Here is a 22,425-nt window from a genome sequence, read left to right as displayed (position 1 = left end):
ACCAGCTTATATACCCACCAACAGTGCAAAGGGATCCCTTTTCTCCACACCCCCTCCAGCCTTTGTTACTTGTGGACTTATTAATGATGGCCATTCTGACTGGTGTGAGGTGGTATCTCATGGTAGTTTTGATTTGCATTTCTCTAATAATCAGGGATGCTGAGCATTTCTTCATGTGCTTCTTGGCCAACCATATATCTTCCTTGGAGAAATGTCTATTCGGGTCTTTTGACCATTTTTCCATCGGGTTGTTGGTTTTTTTGCTTTGAGTTTTAAAAGTTGCTTGTATATTTTAGAGATTAAGCTCTTGTCAGCTGCATCATTTGAAATTATTTTCTCCCATTCTGTAAATTGTCTTTTTGTTTTCTTTTTGATTTCCTTTTCTATGCAAAAGCTTGTCATTTGTTTAGGTCCCATTGGTTTATTTTTGCTCTTATTTCTGTTGCCTTGGGAGACTGATCTGAGAAAACATTTATAAGGCTGATATCAGAGAATGTTTTGCCTATGATCTCTTCCAGGAGTTTGATGGTCTTTTGTCTTATATTTAAGTCTTGAAGCAATTTTGAGTTCATTTTTGAGCATGGTGTGAGGATGTGTTCCAGTTTCATTGATTTGCATGTAGCTGTCCAGGTTTCCCAGCAATACTTGCTGAATAGACTATCTTTTTCGCATTTTATATTCTTGCCTCCTTTGTCAAAGATTAATTGACCAAAGGTGTCTGGGTTTATTTCTTGGTTCTCTATTCTATTCCATTGGTTTGTGTATCTGCTTTGGTAGCAGTACCACACTGTCTTGATGACTGTGGCTTTGTAACATTGCCTGAAGTCTGGGAGAGTGATGCCTTCTGCTTGGTTTTTGTTCTTCAGAATTGCTTTGGAAATTCTGAGTCTTTTGTGGTTCCATATAAATTTTTGGATTATTTGTTCTAGTTCTGTGAAAAATGTCATGGGCAATTTGATAGGGATTGCATTGAATCTGTAGATTGCTTTGAGTAGTATGGCCATTTCTACAATATTAATTTTTCCCACTCAGGAGCATGGAATATCTTTCCATTTCTTTGAATCCTCTTTAGTTTCCCTGATTAATGTTTTATAGTTCTCAGCATATAAGTCTTTCACGTCCTTGGTCATGTGTATTTCCAGGTATTTGATTTTTTGGGGTGCAATTTTAAAAGGTATTGTATTTTTGTATTCATTTTGTAGTATTTCATTGTTAGTATAGAGAAACATGACTGATTTCTGAGTGTTAATCTTAGATCCTGCTACTTTGCTGAATTTGTTGATCAGTTCAAGTAGTTTTGGGGTTTAGTCCTTAGGGTTTTCTACATATAGTATCATGTCATCTGCATACAGTGACAGTTTTTACCTCTTTTCTTCCGATTTGTAAGCCCTTTATTTCTTTTGTTTGTCTGATTGCTCTGGCTAGGACATCTAATACTATGTTGAATAAAAGTGGTGAGCGGGGGCATCCTTGTCTTGTTCCAGATTTTAGTGGGAAGGTTTTTAGCTTTTCTCCATTGAGTATTATATTTGCTGTGGGTTTGCCATAAATGGCTTTGATTATGTTAAGGTATGTTCCCTCTATACCCACCTTGGTAAGAGTTTTTATCATGAATGGATATTGTACTTTGTCAAATGCTTTTTCTGCATCTGTTGAGATGATCATGTGGTTTTTGACTATTCTTTTGTTCATGTGGTGTATAATGTTTATTTATTTACAAATGTTGAACCATCCTGGGATGAATCCCACCTGGTCGTGGTGTATAATCTTTTTTATATGTTGTTGGATTTGGTTGGCTAAAATTTTGTTGAGAATTTTTGCATCTATATTCATCAAAGATATTGGCCAATAGTTTTCTTTTTTGGTGGTATCTTTATCTGGTTTTGGAATTAGGGTGATGGTGGCCAAAGAAAATGTCTTTGGGAGTGTTCCTTCTTCCTCAAGCTTTTGAAAAAGTTTAAGGAGGATGGGTATAAGTTCTTCTTTGGATGTTTGGTAGAATTCTCCTGTGAAGCCATCTGGTCTTGGACTTTGATTTGTAGGGAGTGTTTTTATGATACATTCAATTTCATTTCTAGTGATTGGCCTGTTCAGTTGATCTATTTCTTCCTGATTCAGTTTTGTCAGGCTGTAAGTCTCTGGAAAGTTGTCTATTTCTTGTAGGTTGTCAGATTTGTTAGTATACAACTGTTTACAGTATTCTCTCATGGTTTTTTGTATTTCTGTTCTCCTTTTATGTCTGTTAGTATTTGTGGGAAGTATCTGGGTGCTCCTATGTTAGGGGCATATATGTTGATGATTGTAATATCTATCCTCTTCTTGAATGGATCCTTTAACCATTAAATAGTGTCCTTCCTTTTCTTTATGGCCTTCATTTTGAAGTCTATTTTATATGATATGAATATTGCAACTCCTGCTTTCCTGTCTTGTCAACTAGCATGAAATACCTTTTCCTATCCCCTCACTTTCAATCTATATTTGTCGTTTACTCTAAAGTGAGTTTCTTGTAGACATCAGACTGAAGATATTTGCTTTTTTATCCAATCTGCCACTGTGTCTTTTGATTAGAGCATTTAGTCCACTGACATTTAAGGTGATTATTGATAGATGTGTATTTATTGCCCTTTTAAACTTTATTTTCCAGTTAATTCTGTTTTTCTTTCCTTTCTTTTTTTTGGGGGGGGGTGGAGAGTTTCCATTTATTTTATGCTTGAGTGCTTTTCTTTTCAGTTTTTTTGAATGTAATGTTTGGTCTTGATTTGTGCTGGTCCTGTTTTTTTAAGTACGTCAACCCCTTCCTATATCTGCTTGCTTTTGCCTGATAGTCATGTAGACTCAAACACATCATTAAGATAAAAAAATAATCTATATTTTCTTACTTTCCTTCCCCACATTTTATGATTTTGATGTCTTTTTTTTTTAACGTCTTCATGTTTAGATCTATATGCTGGCTTATTTAAGTGAATGCTTTCCAGTTGTGGTTTTCTCTATCCTAATTCTTTTTTTCTTTTTTCTTTTTTTATTTAGAGAAGCCCTTTCAGAATTTCTTTTAAAAAGGGTTTAGTATTTCTGTACACCTTTAGCTTTTGTTTGTTGGAGAACTTTTTTATTTCCCCTTCTATCTAAAATGATATTCTCGCTGGATACAGTGTTTAGGTTGCAAATTTTTTCCTTTCAACACTTTCAATATATCTTACCACTCTCTTCTGGCGTGTAGTGTTTCTGTAGTGAAATCAGCTGATAGCCTTGTGGGGGTTCCCTTATAATTAATGCTTTGTTTTTCTCTTGCTGCCTTTAGAATCCTCTCTTTAAACTGTGGCCATTTTTCATATAATATGTCTATTTGGGTTCAACTTGCTTGGGGCCCTCTATGCTTCCTGTATCTTGATATCAATTTCCTTTAGATTTGGGAGGATTCAGACATAATTTCTTCAAATATATTTTCAATCCCCTTTTCTTTTTCTTCTCCTTCTGGAATTCCTATTTTGTGTAGATTGGTCCACTTTGTATTATCCCATAGGTCTCTTATATTGTTTTCATGTTTTTTCACTTGGTTTTCTCTCTGCTGTCCTGATTGGGTGATTTCCATTATTCTATCTTCCATGTCACTAATTTGTTCCTTTGCATTATTCATTCTGCTCATTATTGCCTTTAGCTCAGTTTGTGTCTCTGCAAATGAATTTTCTAGTTTTTCTTGGCTCCTCCTTATATTTTCTAGTTCCTTTCTAAAGGAATCTGCATTAGTGTTCATATTCTTTCTTAATTCCTTCAGTACTGAGTCCCTTTTGAACTCAATGTCTGTTACACTGCAGAGGTCTGTTTCATTGATGACTGCTTTAAGTGAATTCTCCTGTTCCTTTAAGTGGGAACAGTTTCTGAGCTCCTTCATCTTGCTTGTGTTTTGCTTTTTCTGTGAGTTTGGGGTAGCCAAACTATAGTCTTGTGAAGCTACTTCTATGCAAGAATACCCCCTTTTTTTTGGAGGGGGGGCTTACTATTTATTTTTGCTGTGGGAGTTTGAATATTTGCTGTCTCTTTCTTCATTGTGAGCAGGCTGTTATCCCCAGGATGCTCTGTGTGTTTTCAGGGAGAAGGAGGCAATGGGGGAGGGCCAGCATTCAGTGCCTGGTCATTTGGTCATCAACAGCAGCAAGAACCTGCAGGAAGGTGGCTCAGCCTACTCCCAGCTGCAGGGCCCTGGGAAGTAGTAATAAGCTCTAGGCCAATCTTCAAGGTGACCAGACCATTTGTCAGTAGCAGCAGCAGGGTGTGTGAGTTCCCAGGGGAGTGAAAGCAACAACAGCTTGTGTTCTATTACATTGCCCTCCTCTGAGGTGACTGGAACTTTAAATGGTGCCTGTTCAGGGACCCCTATTGGGAGTGGGCCATGACTGACTCCAGAGTCAGTGATAACTGTGGTGGTTCCCCTCCGCCACCGCCTGCAGACCACACAAGAAGGACCCTGTCCCACTTAGCCCACACAGGAGGTGCTGTACCAGCTGCTCCTAGTTATAAGGTCTTGGAAGGGACAGTGACCAAGTGTCTGGTCACCACCCAGAGCATTTCGCAGTGGCAGCTGCAGGGCGGGTGTGTTCCCAGGGGAGTGTGAGCAACAGCATTTGGTGCTTGGTTGCAGTGCCCTCTTTTCTGCCAACCCCTGAGGTGACTGGGGTTGCAGGTGGAGCCCACTCACAGGCCCCCAGTGGTGGCAAGCCACGCCCCTCTCTGGCCTCTGAGATGACCATTGCAGTCTGTCTCTAACACCTGTAGATCGTGTGAGAGGCACCACATTGCACTTAGCCTCCTGATGCACTTAGCCCACACAAGAGGTGCCTGGCCACTGGTAGCCTGCACAAGAAGCACCCAATATCCCCTAAATGAGCAAGAGGCTTCTCGCTGCCCATAGCCTGTGCAGAGCCACCCTACCCTCTAAGCCCATGGGCATGTGCATGTTCTAATGCAGGGTGTTTCCTATGGCAGTCCACCCCCTCCCACCCTCCCCAACAATTGTGCCTTGCCTCTCCTATGGGTCCAGACCTTTTGGGTTCCCTCTGCCATGGTGTTCCCCTCTTCAGCCCATGGTGTACTGCTCCCCCGCCCATGGCACACTGTTCCTTAGCCCCTCATGCCATCCCCAGTCCTCTCCCCAGGACTGACCTCTGGAGCCTGAGTCTCAGCACACAGCCCCTGCTGCAGCATCTCAGGCTGTGGTGTCCTGGGTGGTGGTTCAGATGATCTGTGCAGATCTCACTTTGCTTTGCTGTTCTCAGTCCAGCTGCTGCATTTTCTCAGTGACTTTGAGGTCCCACAAACTTAGCTGATCTTTCTGTTAGTTAAGTGGCTTCCCAGGATGTGGGTTCCTTTTTTCTTTCACAGCTCCCTCTCAGGAATGCTAGTCCCATCCTGATTCCTTCTCTCTCTCTCTTTTTTTCTTTTGTTCTACCCAGTTGTGTCAAGAGTTTCTTGCCCTTTTTCTAGATTTAAATTCTTCTGCCAGTTCTTCTGTCAGTTGATGTTCTTTGCAAGTAGTTTTACATATAGATGTGTTTTTTTGATGTGTTTGTGGGAGAAGGTGAGCACAACCTCTTATTCCTCCACCGTCTTGCTCCACCTCCCTAAAGCCCTTCTTGTTGACCAAAATATACCCTTATGGACAGATCCAAGAGCATCATTAAATTGCCTAGAGTTATGGCCCCCCCCCTTTGATCTGTCCTAGAGTCTGGGCACAAGCAACTATTGATAATGAACTGAGCGGCAGAAATATTAGAAAAAGAGGAAGTTGACTAACTCCAGTTTAAAAAAATAGTCCATACTCAACTATAAAAAATAATGAAATTTTGCCACCTGCAGCAACATGGATGGATCTAGAGATTATCATGCTAAGTTAAGCAAGTCAAACAGAGAAAGACAAATATCATATGATATCACTTATATGAAGAATCTAAAAAAATGATACAAATGAACTTATTTACAAAACAGAAACAGATTGACAGATATAGAAAACAATCTTGTTTGAAATGAACAAATATACACTTCCATATATAAAATAGATAAACAACAAGGACCAACTGTGTAGCAGAGGGAAGGAACTACATTCACTATCTTGTAATAACATATAATGAAAAAGCGTACTATATATATAGTATGCTATATGTGATATATGTATATATCACTTTCCTATACACCTGAAACTAATACCACATTGTAAATCAATGATACTTCAAAAAATTTCTTTAAAAATCAAAATAATGGCCTAGCTCAATGACTGCTTGCCTAAAAATAACCAAAGAGAAGCCAAAAGAATTTCAGCTAGAGGCATCAGCGTTGGAGTTGATACTGTGCTAAAGGCATTTTTAAGGCAGTTGCCTAGTGCACTCAGGAAAGTGGCTCTCAACTGGGGAAATTAGAAGCTAAGAATGCAAACAGTATCACAAAAGAACAATGCATTTATTCATAGTTAATGCTATAGCAGCACTCCCCAAATTAATGCAATTTAGGGAATTTTGGTTAGTTATGACTGTTCCCCACAGATACTGAGTATGATCAATTCATTGGTTCACAGACCTTTTTAATTTCCTAACTCCAAACATGCTTATAATTCCCAGTATGACCAGATGTGTATCGTGAAACAGGTGCAGGTTGATAATGGAATTTTAAAAGACAAAGATAATGGCAGAATTTAGAGCAGCAGTTCCAAAACTTAAATATATATATGGATCAATTGGAGATCTTGGTGCAAAGCAGATTCTTACTCAGCAGGTCTGGGAATAGGCCTGAGATTCTGTGTTTCTAACAAACTCCTAGGTAACCACAATATTACTGGTCCATAGACCACATTTTGAATAACATGGGATCAGAGATGAGAAAAAATTTCTGGGAATTAAAAAAAGGTAAAAAAAAAATCTTGGCATTAGTGGAGTAATACAAAAGATAGGTCAGTATACTAACCCTCATTAAAACTAAGCCAAAACCACAGTCAAACACAGTCTGATTCATTATAATTCTGGCCACCACAATCATCTCAGCAATTTCTATTAGTATGGGAAACCCAGTATCTGGCAAATTCAAAACGGGTCAAGCAAAAAAAAAAAAAAAGAAGAAGAAGAAGAAGAAGAAAGAAAAGAAATTGCATACAATTTTTACAAGGTAAGCTGTTATTGGATAATACATTTCCACACTAGGATTATTCTAACTACTAATTCTTCATGAGCTTTCATTAAATTTTACAACTTCCCATAAATACTATCTCAACTCTTATCAAAAATATTATAGATTTTCAGCAGATTTACAAATTGTTAGGAAGATAAATTATAATCTTATATTAAAAAGGCATTTCAAAGTAAAGGATATTTTTCCCATTAACCTTCAAGAAACCTAGATATGACATGAGATCAATAAACGGTGACGAGAGATTAGAAGAAAGAAAGAAGCATGGATTGAATTCCACCAAACCAAATCTTGATCAAATATAGCCTGCAACAGAGCATTAAAAAAGAGTGAAGAAATATGATGACCCAAAAGTACAAAAAGAGTCTGTGTACAAATAATAGGTTGCTTCAGAATACATTACATAAAGTATAAATTAGCACAAAGAACTAGAAAACAAAGGATTATCTACAAATTTTATTATGACCGTCATCCAGAAGAGTTAACAATATATCCTTAGAAATCTTGCTTGCAAAGTTAGCCCTTGCCTGGCATATGGGAACTTGGATTTAAAGAGGATTTTTTTCCCACCATTTTGAGAACTGATAAGAGTCACTCACTGTAAAGTCATCAAAGGAGGGAAGTGGTGCCAATTAAATGGTCCCTTATCTTAGTTCTTCCCACAGTAAATATCCTATTCAAAGCTGCAAGATTCTAGCCTGGACTCAAGCATTTTAACTAATCTTTTATGTTTCATTCTTACTTCATGCCCCTTCAAAAATTTTCCCTAAGTTCAATAAGGGAGATCTTAATAAAATGTGATTCTAATATTACTTAAAACTTAAAACTATTAACAGCTTTGTGGGCCAGAAGGTGAACAAGTTTGTTTGACTATGTTACGCAGGTAAGAATTAAAAGAAAGATTAACACAGTCCCACACTCCTGCATTGTTACATGTCATGTCCACAAATATTGGCATTCTGTCAATAATAAGTATAAGAGCAATATGAGCAGAATTTATGACCCTTTCTAAACTTTGCTGCACATTAGCATTCCATCTCCAGCAATAACAGTTTGAAGAGTAAAGAGGTTGTCTAAAGAGTCCTGGTGCCTACTAGCAAATTTGGTGAAAGCTTTGAGGTAACCTGCAGGTTTCTCTTTGTTCTTAGGACAAAATCCAGAAGTGTCATTATAACCTACAGGGCCTTCATCATTTGACACTATAGTAATTTACCAGCCCACTTATGGTAATTTACTCACCATTTACTTGTCACTGTACTCTAGGCTCACTAGCTACTTTCAGTTCCTATAGAATCATGTTCCTTCCTCCCTTGGGGCTTTCTCTCAAGCTGTTCCTTCTGCCTAGAAAGATGTCCTCCACCTGTATTTCATCCAACTTACTTTTTAATCCTACTTAAGTACTCAAATCTAATTCCCCATGTAAAATCATTCTAAAGTCTAGTATAAGGCTACATGGTAAATACATGCAAGACCCAGTATGTTTCTCTACTGTTGCTCCTAACACAAGCATAATTGCTATTTGTGTGAATTTTTTTCTTCAATTTCTATCTCTTCCACTAAATTATAAGTTCTGTAATTCTATGGAAACTACACTGTTCATTCCCATGATCCTATAAATTAAAATGGTATCTGGTACACCTTAGGCACCTAATAAATATTTGAAAAAATAATTTTGAAGAATCAAAGCATTCTTTTTTTTTTTTAACTTTTCTCTTTAGGGCCGTACCTGTGACATATGGAAGTTCCCAGGGTAGGAGTCAAATCAGGGCTATAGCTGCAGGCCTATGCCAAAGCCACAGCAACATGGGATCTGAGCAGTATCTGCTACATACCCTGCAGCTTGCACCAACTCTGGATCCTTAATCCACTGAGGGAGGCCAGAGATAGAACCCACATTCTCATGTACTCTATGTCAGGTTCTTAACTCAGTGAGCTACAATAGGAACTCATCAAAGCAGTCTATGTAAAACAAATAATATAAGCAAGGTCAAGGAATCACACATATAGGTATTCTAGCAACTATCATCTGTATGACGGAATAGTAGAAGATAAAGCTAAATATCATGTAGAGGTAATTTGAGGAACTGAGGTTTCTAATTAAATAGTACAGATTGAGTAATTGGTAGATAACTTATGTAAACAAATGATATGATTAAAGTGATAACATCTGTGAGAGATATTAGAAAGGTATGGATATCATAGAGGTTTGAGGAAATAATGGTTTCAGGATGGTAGGCAATGATCACAGAAATGACTGGGTAGAAATAAGCAGCTTTGATAAGGAAGAATAAAAGGATTTAGTTTGGATTGGAAGCCTGACTGTAAGAAAGAAATCAAAAAAGATGTTAAGGTTTCAAGACTTCTGACTTTGATGGAGTATCTGTTACCAAATTAGCCCTCCTCCTGCAAAACTGTAAATTTAGAAATATACAAACAACAACTCTTTTCAATCACTAGACAATAATCAGTGCAATCCTGATTCCTAAGAGACTGGCAACTACAATTGCCCTCTCTCTCTATCTGGGGACAATTTCCCAATCACAACACAAGGAGTGGAAGACAGGCAGAGTACAGCAATTCCATTGAGCTAAGGATAAAGATCAGAGTTCATGGGAGCTGGGGAATAGCCAGAAATTTGTGGTGCAGGGCTCCTGAAAGAAGAGATCTGTGCATAAATGGGACACAGAATTCCATGTGGGGATCCCACATAGTCCTTGGCTGAAGAATGGGCTGTACATACATGGTAGGGCAAGACGAAAGTTTATCAGAGTACATCTGCTATAGATTTAAAAGCGCAGAGAGATATGAGAGATCAAACAATGCAAGGGGACATTGGAGTTCAAGCCAACCATAATGGAGAAACCAGGTTAACACTTCATTAACACCTTGAACAAACCAACGAAACATCAGAAAGCCTGTGCTTTCAAGACCAAGCCATGCCAAAACCAGAGCTTACTTTTGACATGCCATAACAAATCTTAAAACCAAGCCATGAAAGATCTGCAGGAGAAAGAGTGCAGAGGTTAAGTCTGCCAATATATAGAGACTTGGAAAACGACTTGGATTTTTCATAAATCTGTACTAACAAAGTATAAAATAAATCCCATACAAGTTAGGGTATTAAATTTCCCCATAGAAAAAAAATAAGATTTTTCAGAGGAATATAGAGATACAACATATCATAGAGACTGTCAAGTATAAAATGAAAATCACATATAGAGAAATAGGAAATGTGCCCCAAGGTCAAGGAAAACAAAACAGTGAACAGAAACAAAACTTATCATGGTCCAGGTGTTGGATTTAGCACTCAAGTATTTTAAAAGATTTTAACATTTTGCTCAAGAATTAAATATACCCAAAATGAATGAGCAGATAGGAACTCTGAGAAAAATGTAAATTATTTTAAAACACCAAATAAAAATTATATAACTGAAAATTATAATTTTTTTCAGCTGCACATGAAGCATACGGCAGTTCCTAATCCAGGCATTGAATCTAAGCTTCAGCTGCAACTTATGCCACAGCTGCAACAACACTAGGTTCTCAATCTACCATGCCACAGTGGGAACTCCTGAAAATTATAATTTAATAAAAGATTCACTGGATGGGCTTAACAGCCAAAAGAAAAAAAAGAGTCAACAAACTTAAATATAGGTCAATACAAATTGTCCAATCAGAAAAACGGAGTGAAAACAGAATGAAAGATAAAAATGGCTGGACGAATTTAAATGGGGAAATGGTAAATACTGGCAGAAATAACATCAAAAGGAATGGATGATAATTTTGAGAAGACAGTTAAGTTTAAAAAAAAAAAACAGGAAAAATATACTTAACAGTATATTGGAAAGATACAGAGGTCAGCACATTGATCAGAAGTGAGAAGGGAATATTTGAAGTCTCTCTAAAGTAAAGCAATTATTTAAATTATATGACTAAATGAGTTCCCAGAGAGTGAAAGAAAACTGATAAGAGGAAAGAACAGAATCTTGTGGAATTCTCCTTATAAAAACATCTAAAGAGTGAGAAGAAAGTAAAGAATTAAGCAAGGAAACAGGAGGCAAATCAGATAAAACAAAGCATCAAGTAAGCTAAGGAAGAAGAGTGTGTCAAGGAAAAGAAAACTCCTGGGAGTTCCTGTTGTGGTGCAGTGGAAACAAATCCAACTAGTATCCATGAGGATGCGGGTTTGATCCCTGGCCTCGCTCAGTGGGTCAAGGATCTGACATTGCTGTGAGCTGTGATGTAGGTTGCAGACACAGCTCGGATCCCGCGTTGCTACGACTGTGGTGTAGGCTAGCAGCTGTAGCTCCAATTCAACCCCTAGCCTGGGAATTTCCATATGCCACAGGGTGTGGCCCTAAAAATCAAAAAGAAAGAAATAGAAAAGAAAAGAAAAAAAGAAGAAGAAAACTCCTGACAAGACAAGAAAAAAATGGAGAGTTACTAATAATAGGAATTAATATTGGTTTTAAAAGGGAGAAGGAAGTCATTGATGACATCTGAATAGGTAAATAAAAAGGGGAAAGTAGGAAGATTTTTAAGGGAGTAAAATGGTAAGAGAGTAGAGGCAGCAAATAGAGTATAAAATCTATAAATGAAAATAGACAAGAGGATAATTTAAGAAGGCCATTTGTTGTTTATAAATGTTCTGAACTTACTAATTGGCTAAGAAGAAGGAATGAGTTTATAAGAAGGACAAAATTCAAATGAAAAAGGATTATTAATAAAACAACATTTGGTATTAAGACATGACTGGATGGCTAAAAGCAGAGCAAGGCAATTCATTTTGTAGAGGAAGAGAGGTGCTTCTTTAATATAGAAACAGAGAATGAATAAAGAAAATAATTTGAAATGTAAGGAATAGAAATTGAGAATTTTAACAAATAATGGCCTGAATATTCTCAAAAATGTTAATTATAAAGTCCTCTCTGGATCCTTCTTAAGGAGGGTGAACAGTTTTAAAACTGTTGCTATAATGATTAGTAAGAGATGAATAAAATTATTTTTAAATAGAAAAGGTAAGAAGTCATCATTAGAAAGCCTAACTCAGTAGTAATCAAAAAGCAGGACAATTACACACTTTCTCCAGTAACTTTTAGTAGTCTGCATATAAAATAGGAGACTGAGAGTTATCCAGAGTAGTATGTACCACAGCCTTGAGTAATGTTTTATAAGTGGAGATACCTACTAAAGATCTAGATAAGAGAGAAAACAGAAAACCAGAATGATTAACATACAAATAACTTGGAACTCAGTGAATAGTGGGGATACGAAAAGGGAAGTTTCTGTTGTGGGGAAATGAGGCTATAATTGCAGAGAGAAAGGTCAAGTCTAAGATCTCAAAAGGGGAGTTATTTTAAATAATGAAGGCTGAAGACTTCTGAGGAAAGAAATAACTGACATGCCTACTGATCAACTAACTGTTAGATAGTAGATGTACCCACTAATTCAGCAATAAATTTTCCTCTAATTAAAATGTACAAGACATAGTTTCTTTCCCAATTAACATGAATATTACAGATCCTGAGGACATGATATAAAAAGAAATACTATGAGTCATCTCAGCTTCCATAAGACTTATACTTTCTGGCCCACAATAAAGGCTCAATGAATCCTGAAGGCATTATATAATACAAGATGTTGTGCTAGAAACAGGAAATGCCAAGTAAAGTCATGGTCTTATGCTCGGGAAAGGGGCTAACTTTTCACTACAAAGTGAAAATATCAGTACTGTCATGTTCAATATCTGTAAAATTTCTTACTACTGGCCTATTTCTTTTTTGAAAATTTTTCTTAGATTCCAGGACAATACAGTCTAATTGTTCCCTTCTTCATTCTCAGATTAGGCTTTTCTCAGTCATTTTATCTTATACTTTCCCCCTTATGTAGGTCTCTTCCAGTTTTTAATCTTAAACCTTATTGCTCAACGTTATAATTTTACAACTTCTCTCTGGCTGTTATTTCAAGTTATTTTATGTATACAGTCATTTCTACTTGGTTGACACCCAAATTTGACTTCCTATCTACCTATGAGCTCCAGACTAATACCTCTAGATATTTCCAGAGAGACAGCTCATTAACCACTCAAGTGTTAACTGAAACCAAATTTAACTTAACAAAAAATGTTCTTGTATTGTTGTTGTTCTTTTTTACACTGCTTATTATCAGGTCAATTGATCTGTTGTCAATTTAAGCTGTGCATGGAAATAAAAAGGTAAACTTTACATCATTCTTTTGCCCATTGCAACTTTTCCAAGGGTAAGTAAGACTATCATTTTAAAAGTATTTGAGGTTAGTAGATGCTAACTATTACATTTAGAATGGATAAAAAATGAGGTCCTACTGTATAGCACAGGGAATTATATCCAGTCTCTTGAGATAGAACATGATGGAAGATAGTATGAGACAAAGAATATATATATATATTCATATATATATATGAATGATTGGATCACTATACTATACAGCAGAAATTGGCATAACATTGTAAATCAACTATAATTTTTAAAAACGTATTTTAATCCTCCATTCAGCTAATCAACTATTCTCCTTTTGACATAATAATACAGACTCATAAAAATGATAAATCACACTCAGTGATCCATTTCTATAATAGTGTTTCTCAAGCTTTAGTGTGCATAAGAATTCCAATACCAATGACTAACATTTATTGAATGCTTACTTATACTAGGTACTTTTACGAGAACTTTCTACAGTTATTTCATTTAAGGATCAAAAGATAAAATTTTTCTCATGTAATCATGTTAAAATAGAGATTTTAACATAGTAAGTCCGGTTTGAAGCCCAAGAGTCTATATTTTAAAAAAAATTTAAATGTTTTTGTTGCACATAGGCATTAGATTCACTGTTTTATAAAATATCTCTTTAATGTGCCACTAATTTTCAATTCCTAGTATTACTATGTTAATTCATGACCCAATTCCCTCTATACATATTTCTACTTTTCTTTACAACTACAATCCTTCCCCACTGTTAAAATTCTGTACTCTTTGATGAGAAAGAATTTTTAGCCTCTTCAATTCACTATACTAGACCTTTGGTAGCACGCACTCATACTATTTCCAAATATACCCAACTAGTTGAGCTACATTACAGCAGATAATGCAAAACTGTCCATTCTTACATGTTAAAAAACTCAGGCCTTTTAATTTAAAATATAGCTTATATATGATAATTACAGTGTGTTTTCAATTCTGAGAAAATCCTTCTAAATCATTCTGAATATAGAGGCATTCTGAACACAGGGACAAACAATTTTAAACAAGCAGAGGTATATTAAGTTAAATAAAATTAACATCAACAACTCCCAAATGTCAGTAGCTTAATGTATTAATAGCATATTTATTTTTCTTGTATCATAGTTAATATACATACACAAGAAACATGTCATAGTTAACTGCATGATTGGGGAAGGGTGTGGTAATCTGTTTCACATGCTCACTTAGGTCCAGGAGCCTTCCAACTAGTTGTTCAACCATCTACTAGGAGTCTCTTTTTATAAAAGCAATATATGTACTCAGTTCTTTAAATGAGTCCCTAAAGCCCTCAGACTAATTCTATTTCATACAAAGTACTAAGATGACATTTTTCTGAAAAAGAAAATCTCTGAATCTAAATAAACTAGAAAAACTCAAATATAAAACCTCTTTATAGAATAACTTCTTGGCTCACAAACATGGTAAATATAGGCATAAATATATAAAACTACAGTCTAAATTTTGAAAGTAATTCACCTTTAAGGGATAAAAAAGGGCTACAATCCACAGCTCAAAAACTTGCATACCTTGCAGGAAAGAAAAAATACTTTATTTCACCATACCAGAGAGGCCTAAAATAATTAACTGTATAAAATATAATCACAGTTATTAATGCCTCAAATGCCCTAACTCTGCAAATCCTACAAAGCTAGTAAAGTCTGATACACTAATATGAATGTCCAGATAGCACAGCAATACTTTAACTCGCATGGTCCATTTAATGTGAGCTATGGTGCTTGGGTACAGAAGGCCAATTAAAGATGAGTTAGGAAGTATTTTTCCAGCCTCATGAATTAGGACAGACCCAGTGCACTCTATTGCTATTTGGTTCCTAAAGCTTATCTAAATTATCCGACCTACTGGAGACCTTATAAAGTAAATGTAACTCTTGTGACTCAATTCATAGAAATCTATTTCTAAAGGAGGGCTCATTGTTTCCCACTAGACTTTTGTCTTTTTATAGCGGTTATTTCAAATATCTTTTTCCTTTCTCTAGTAAATAACCCAAAATTTATGAGAAATTGCATTTGGCAAGTTAAGCCATGTTATGTTTTGTTTTGTTTTGTTTTGTTTTGTTTAATTAACAAGATGGTTTGTCATAATGAAATGAGACAATTCCAAATACTGTTATCTCAATTCTCTTAAAGAACCTGCCTATTAGTATCCCTTGTTCTTGAAGAGCTATTAAGAGAAGAAACTCCAAGCAAATGCACCTGTAATAGTATGTTAAAACATAAGTCTTTATGTTTCAATTTCAGTTGAGACAAAAAATATGACACACATCAAATATAGAAATGAGTACAAGGCAGATGACCAAATACAAATTTATAAAGAAAATATCAAGAGCAGCAATTCTTGGACACCTCCAGCAAATCATAGATAATTAAATGGGCCAAGGTATGGAGAGAGTAGATTTCTGAGAAGACTCATTGGTAGAAATCCCCAGCCTCCTTGAAGAGGGATGGGATAGGTGAAAAGTACTAAGTCTTCCATCTAAAGCCTTAGAATGGGCATTTCCATAGTACTACTCCTAGATCCTAGAATGTGAGTTCCCTAAAGTATGAAGTTACAGAAAATGCCTCAAAGTCTTAAAGTGGCTTGTGGGAGCAGAATAAATGTGGCTCTGTTGGGACTGGCCTTCATACCCAGAGAGTGCCACTTCCAAGGTGGTAAGCCATGCCAGAAAAAGAAAGACTAGAACCATTTTAAGTCCAAGTTCCTACCTTTACTTCTGGAAGATGTGGAAATATAAATAGCTTCTTTGTGGAGTGGACCACCAGAAAACCTAGGGATAAAGAAAGATCAGTAGATTGGGTAATGAATTGTACTGGGCATATCATGAGAGGTAGAGCTGGACAAGTCTTCAGTGACAGCATCTTCCAGAAACACACACACACACACACACACACACGCACGCACGCACCAATAAGAAAAGGAAATCTGCCCAGAAAGCTTGAAGTCAACACATGGCATCACCAGATAACTCCCAAGATTTAGTTTCTCTGTTCTATGTTATCATCTCCCTTCTCTCACCTATTTCCATTTGTTGAAGTTAGAGAGTGGAGGAGGAGGTGAGGGAGGAAGATGGATGTAAAAAAAGGAATCCAAGGGGTTCCTGCTGTGGTGCAGTGGGTTAAGAATCTGGCTAAGAGCAGTTTGCAGCTGCAGCTCAGATTCAATCCCTGGCCAGGAAATTTCCATATGCCATAGGCACAGCAAGAAGAAGATGAAGATGAAGAAGAGGAGGAAGAAGCAGCAGCAGAAGTAGTAGTAGTAATAATAATATTAGTAGTACTAGTAGTAGTAGAAGCTGAGAATACTCTCTTATTAAATCAAAGGTTTCCATCTGCTACAGGTCTTGGTAAGAAAATGAGAGACTATCAACAACTAGGTGGACCTTCCCATAGAGGGAGACAGAGCAATAATCTTCAATGAAGATCAAAATATTACTATATAGGGTGACCTCTAGGATTATTATACAGGGTGATTAAAACATTATTATACAGAGTGATCTCTAGATCTCTAGGAACTGGAGATTTTTAATGAATTAACACTGTATTTGTAATTTAGAAGGACTAAAAACATAAGATTGTTGTTAACAGAGATTAACAAGAAGTGTCTGGCTTGCCAAGATTTCATCAAGGGTCAAGAACATTGCCCCTCTAAATAAGTTTTCATCAACATGAAGGATAAAATTATCGTTTGATTGCAAATGAATCACATATGCTAAACCTCCATATGTTTTAATATGCATTGCAATTTTTTTCTTGACAGCTTGATATAAGGTACCAAGTAAAAGAAACTGCTATAAAAAAAGGCTCTTGGTAATATAGTGGTGAGGTGTCAGTGCGAGGGAAAGCATTTTTTTAGTCCTATCATTAAGTCTTAGTCTTTCAGTGGGCCTATACTTCTGCACTGTGAACTACACAAGTGTTTCTCAGCCACAGTTCCCCAGCCTGTAGGTGGGACAGGATAGCTAAGTGTACTGGAGTTGGATATTTTCCTTCCACCAGGTCAGTGAGGCTCCAGCTATCTAGTTTCCCCTGAGGGCAGGCCTTGTTAGGAAAAACCAATGCCCTGGGTATTTCAAAATGGTTCTTTTTCTCCTCCCCCTCTGCCAAAAGCCTGAAGGGATTTTTCTCTTATATTTACTTTGGGAACCTGAACAAGTTTCTAGAAGTAAATCTCACAATACTGTGTGCCTCCTGCACACACCACCACCACTGTGACAGGGTCTAGTTTTTAATCCTCAGAGTTGTCCCTCCTTGAGCCACCAGCAATTGTCAAGTACAGTTAGATTTTCCTACCTTAGCACTAGTTCCTGAAGTGGTTTCCACTCCCTGAGTCTCTACTTACTGTGCTTGCCTGACTCTTCAATCCTGGGGGACGGTGGTTTGTCCTGTGTCTCCCCTCTCTTACAGGTGCAAGAAATCTGTTCCGTTTTCACTTGTTGGACAGAATGACAATTTCCAGGCTCCTTATATTTGATGCAGAACCAGAAACCGGAAGTTTTAAAATAGATTTTCATCATTTCCACCATTATACAAAAAGCTTAACTCCTCAAAACTGTTCAATAATATCCTAGTTTTCAACTAACTAGCACTCTTCTCAAAGGTTACAGTGAGCGTGAAGCAGGATCAATGCCCCTAAAATATATTTAAAGGATGTCTTCTAAGTCATAGTGCAGTGGAAGAAATATGGGCATGAACAAAGTCAGATATTTCAGCACTCTCAATTTTATTAAATTGTTGAAACAGCAATAAATTAGGTTTTATTTGCTATCATCAGGTTCAGGGTACAAGTTCACAGGAACTTAAAAACTGAAATTAAAAGTTAGCATATTGTTCCTTATCACATACTTTTCACCAAAGGCTTCTATGTTCACCATATGTGTAAAAGTAAATTCTTATTTCAAGAATATGAGAGACTACAAACTTCAGTTATTTATTTTCTAATACCTATTCCAACATTCAAAAAGCAATCAGCTTAGGAAACTACTGTTTTGAACCTAACATCTCCATGGCCATGAATGATGTCCTAGCATTCTTAGAATTCTGAGGCCATCTTTCTAATCATTCTGAACAGAGGGACAACCAACTCCAAGCAAGCAGAGATTTACTAAGTTAACCAAAGCTTGTAAGGAAAACAGGTAATTCTACTGTCATGGTGGTGATTGGAGATGTTTTTTAGAATCAGAAATGCACTGTGACATAATAGCAAGTAATTCTGCAGTTCTCCCTATACCCACAAATTTAGAAGTTAATCTCTTGTTAGTGGACATTATGCTATCAGATACAAGGAGAATAATAATACATTCAGTATGTGATAGATGATTATAGATAACCCAATGCCTGAGATGAAAAAAAAGTAAATGGCCACTGAGGGAATTGATAGCAATATAAAATATCATTGTTAGCTTAGCTGCTGTCATCCTTCAGGCTGCTGAGACAGTGTCCTCTCAATAGTTTGGGGTTTATAAATAGCCTGAAAGGACTTTTGGTATACAAATATCTTCTTTACTTATCTGGTAACTAAAAATTCTCCAAGCTACATCCTCAGAGTTTCTGATTTAATTGGTTTGGGGGAGGAGCCACATAATATTTCTTTTTTAGTAACAAAGACTTGAAATGGGGCTGACTTGGGCACACACAGGCTTTATGGAGAAAGGTGGACTTGCTATGTATGCTAAAGTAAATAGAAGAAAGCCATGGGCACATTGTAGAGAGATAGAGGAGAAAGACACAAAGAGATAAGGTATAAATTTAAAATGTTCACTGCAGTATTTTGCCTAGAACCAACTCTGACTCATCAGCATGGCTTAATTAGAGTGCAAAAGCCTGATGAAGAATAGATAGACTTGGAAGTTTGGCACAAAGTGTTTTAGGAAACTTCTTAAAGTCTATTCATCACAACTGACTTCTTTCTGAGAAGTAGCACAAAAAAATATTTGACAACCATTGTCTTCACCATAGTCCTTAGTTCTACAGGTATTTTCTCTACTTCAGATGGAGAAAATTTTCATGAAGGTCACCCAGAATTCTCTGCTACTCCAACTGGGAAAATAATAAGTTAAATTTAAGTAACACTTTCTTTTCAGAGAACGAACACATATTTCCAGAGGAAGATAGAAGAATTAGCACTCTCTCCTAGACCAACGATGTCACTCAGACCCACACTTTTAACAAAATGCAAGAGTCTATGATGGTGCATGTTTCTACATTTCAATTTGAAAAGCTATGGCGCTAGTAAAAAAATAAATAAAACCTCAGAGTGCTATAAATATGGAGTAAAGATTTGTGTTAAAAATACAGTAAAAACGTTTCCACAATAAATGGACAATACTAACTTTCTAAAATATGACAGCTAATTTTGTTAAAAAAATCAGAGCCATTTAAAGATGTAAGTTTTAAAACAAAAGGATTTTTCTTTCTAAAATCCAAAAGCAAAATTTTACTACTCTGTAATTTATTATATTGAGATGCCTATAAAATATAATGTGTTCTTTGAAATTTGCAAGTAGAACTTGTTCACTTACTAGAGCATATCAAAGTTATCTGAGGATTTAAAACAATTAGGGGCGTGTTAGATGTTCCACCCATGTCAGATTATAATAGTAACATGTTACAAGTTAAATAGCTGTGATTAAAAGATTTTATTTAGTTTTTCTTTTTTAACAGAAATTCAATTTTGCAATTAAATTCTTTAGCAACCAAATAGAAAATAAGCAAAATTTAAAGACTGCATTACCTCTAGATGATGTTATTAGCAACCAAGACTAATGGCTGGGGCATACAAATTACTGCCTCAAGGTGAGTTGCAAATCCATCTGCTCCTCCCTATTCGATTTCTTGAAGCGATTCTTACTACTAATTAACTGTGAAAAGTTGTGCTGTGAACCTTTCACCTGATGTTCTTTCAAAAAAGTAAAAGTTCTTAAGGAGCCCTCAGAGCAATGTGTATATAATCAATTGCCATTTCAGCCATGACCTGCTGTCCTGTGGTACAGTCTCAAACTGTGATCATTCAGCATTTGGGGAGGAAACTTTTTTACTTTTTACTGGCTAATAAACACAAAGATATCTACTGGATTGTTTGAGTCATTTGGTTTGCTTCTCTCATAAACCTTAGCTCATTAGATGCTCAGACCCAGAAGGAGGGCAAATCTGACTCCTACCTTACATGCAAACAGAGCTGGAGGTGTTCTATCATAGCATGCAGAGCCCAGGCTCTAGAATCAAAACTTCTTGCTGCTGCTTCTGACCTCAGAGAGGAGAAGACCTGGCTCTCAGCCTTGACTGCAAATTGCAATCATCTGAAGAGCTTTAAAATATTCTGATTTCTGGGTCCCACCCCCAGAGATTTTAATTTAAGTGGTTTAGGGTGAAACTTGGGCATTGGAAAGCCTTACGTTCCTCCAGGTGACTCTAATGCGCAGTCAAGGCTGCGAACAACTGACTTAGAAGGAGGCTCTAATTAGATCTGATTATCACTCCTGAAAACACTATTAAGAGTTCCTCAGCCTATGTTTGCCTTCAGAAATCACAAGACTATGAATCTAAGTCCCTTATATTTCCATATAATCCTTCATCTAACATGTTTTCCCACTCCTCTCTCATTTTCAGATACTCTTTCACTTTGCCCTGAGAAACTTACAGTCTGTCATCAGCAAAACAACCTGACTCAGTAACCGCTTGTTATTACCAATAACTACAATCTTTCCAGGCTGTTTCTAATACCCCGCTCTCCATAATTAAGATAGTGTTGGGTCCTCTTTATCCCAACTTCAACAATTATTTGCCTCACTGGAACCTCTAATCTATTGAATTTTTTTCTCCATCATCTCCTTCATATTTTTTTTTATTCTTACCCTGTTTAGATTCCATGGTTCATCAATACTTCTTTCTCCTCCTTTCCCTTAAGTATACTAACTTGGTAAGAGTCTAACTCTGGTTAACTTACAGTTTTCACCTACTTCCTACTTTTACCTGAGCACCTGAAAGTTGCTAAAGACAATCTTGGAGTCATAGTGGTCTCAGTTTAAGTACATGACCATAGACCTCAAAGGTAGAGATAAGGTTGCCTGGAACTCCATGAAAATGCCAAATTAAAATTATTTTCCTACTCTTTTAGATGAGGATTTTTCACCTTTCTCTAACACTGTCCTAATCCTCTCTTCCCTCCTAACTCTTATATAATTTCTTTGCTCTTAATTCTATGGAAAACAGGAACACCAAAGATAACCTCTCCATCCTTCCACCATCTCATTAAAGTCAAAAATGACCTCCACATTGAAAATCAAATCAGTTTTCTCAGGACTTTATCTACTGAGATTCTTTTTTAGCAGGCTACCTATTTTCATCATTTCTTTGTATCTTGCTGAAATTTCCTTATTTTCTTCAGATCTCTTGTGTAGCTACACACACTTGCCAGGTGATTTTAGTTGATCCCATGGATTAAGTATAATCCATTCCCTGAAACTTAGCTTCCATTTCCAACTGCTTACTTGACATTGCCATTGAAATATCTAACATAAGTTCCATACTTAGCATACTGCAAACGAAAGTCTTGATCTAATTTTACCCTAAAACATGTTATTTCCCTAATCTTAATAAAATAGCTCTTTAACTTTTTTCAAATATCCAGATCAAAGACATTGGACTCCTTTTTAATTCCTCTCTTGCTTTCTATATTTAAAATAAACCTAGCAATTCCCTTGTGGCACAGTGGGTTAAGAATCCGGCATAGTCACTACAGCAGCTCAGGTCACTGCTGTGGCAGACTCAGCCCCTGGCCTGGGAATTTCCACATACCATGGGTGTGGCCAAAATGTTAAATATAAATAAATAATAAATAAATAAACCTAGACACCAACCACTTTTTAATACCATCCAACATTATCAAATCAGTTAGTCTCTTACCTATACTACTGAGATTCTTTTTTAGCAGGCTATTTTCATCATTGCTCTACTCCAGTCAATAA

General features: G+C 36.5%; 1 long non-coding RNA gene across 2 annotated transcripts in view; it reads right to left on the bottom strand.

The window, feature by feature from the left end:
• Window positions 1-22,014, bottom strand: part of LOC110262095 — a 57,972-nt gene extending 35,958 nt beyond the window's left edge. Inside the window, exons 1-2 of one of the 2 annotated variants that reach the window (XR_002346644.1) lie at window positions 20,620-22,014; window positions 16,169-16,230 (exon numbers count right to left, since the gene is read on the bottom strand). This is a non-coding gene — a long non-coding RNA (uncharacterized LOC110262095). Of the gene's footprint in view, window positions 1-16,168; window positions 16,231-17,801; window positions 17,945-20,619 lie in introns of those variants that run through there. The other variant, XR_002346645.1, reaches the window with a different exon arrangement.

The sequence above is a fragment of the Sus scrofa genome, chromosome 1 (assembly GCF_000003025.6).
Source record: "Sus scrofa isolate TJ Tabasco breed Duroc chromosome 1, Sscrofa11.1, whole genome shotgun sequence".
In the NCBI taxonomy this organism is placed as follows: domain Eukaryota; kingdom Metazoa; phylum Chordata; class Mammalia; order Artiodactyla; family Suidae; genus Sus; species Sus scrofa.
This window is presented reverse-complemented; position numbering and strand designations above follow the sequence as displayed.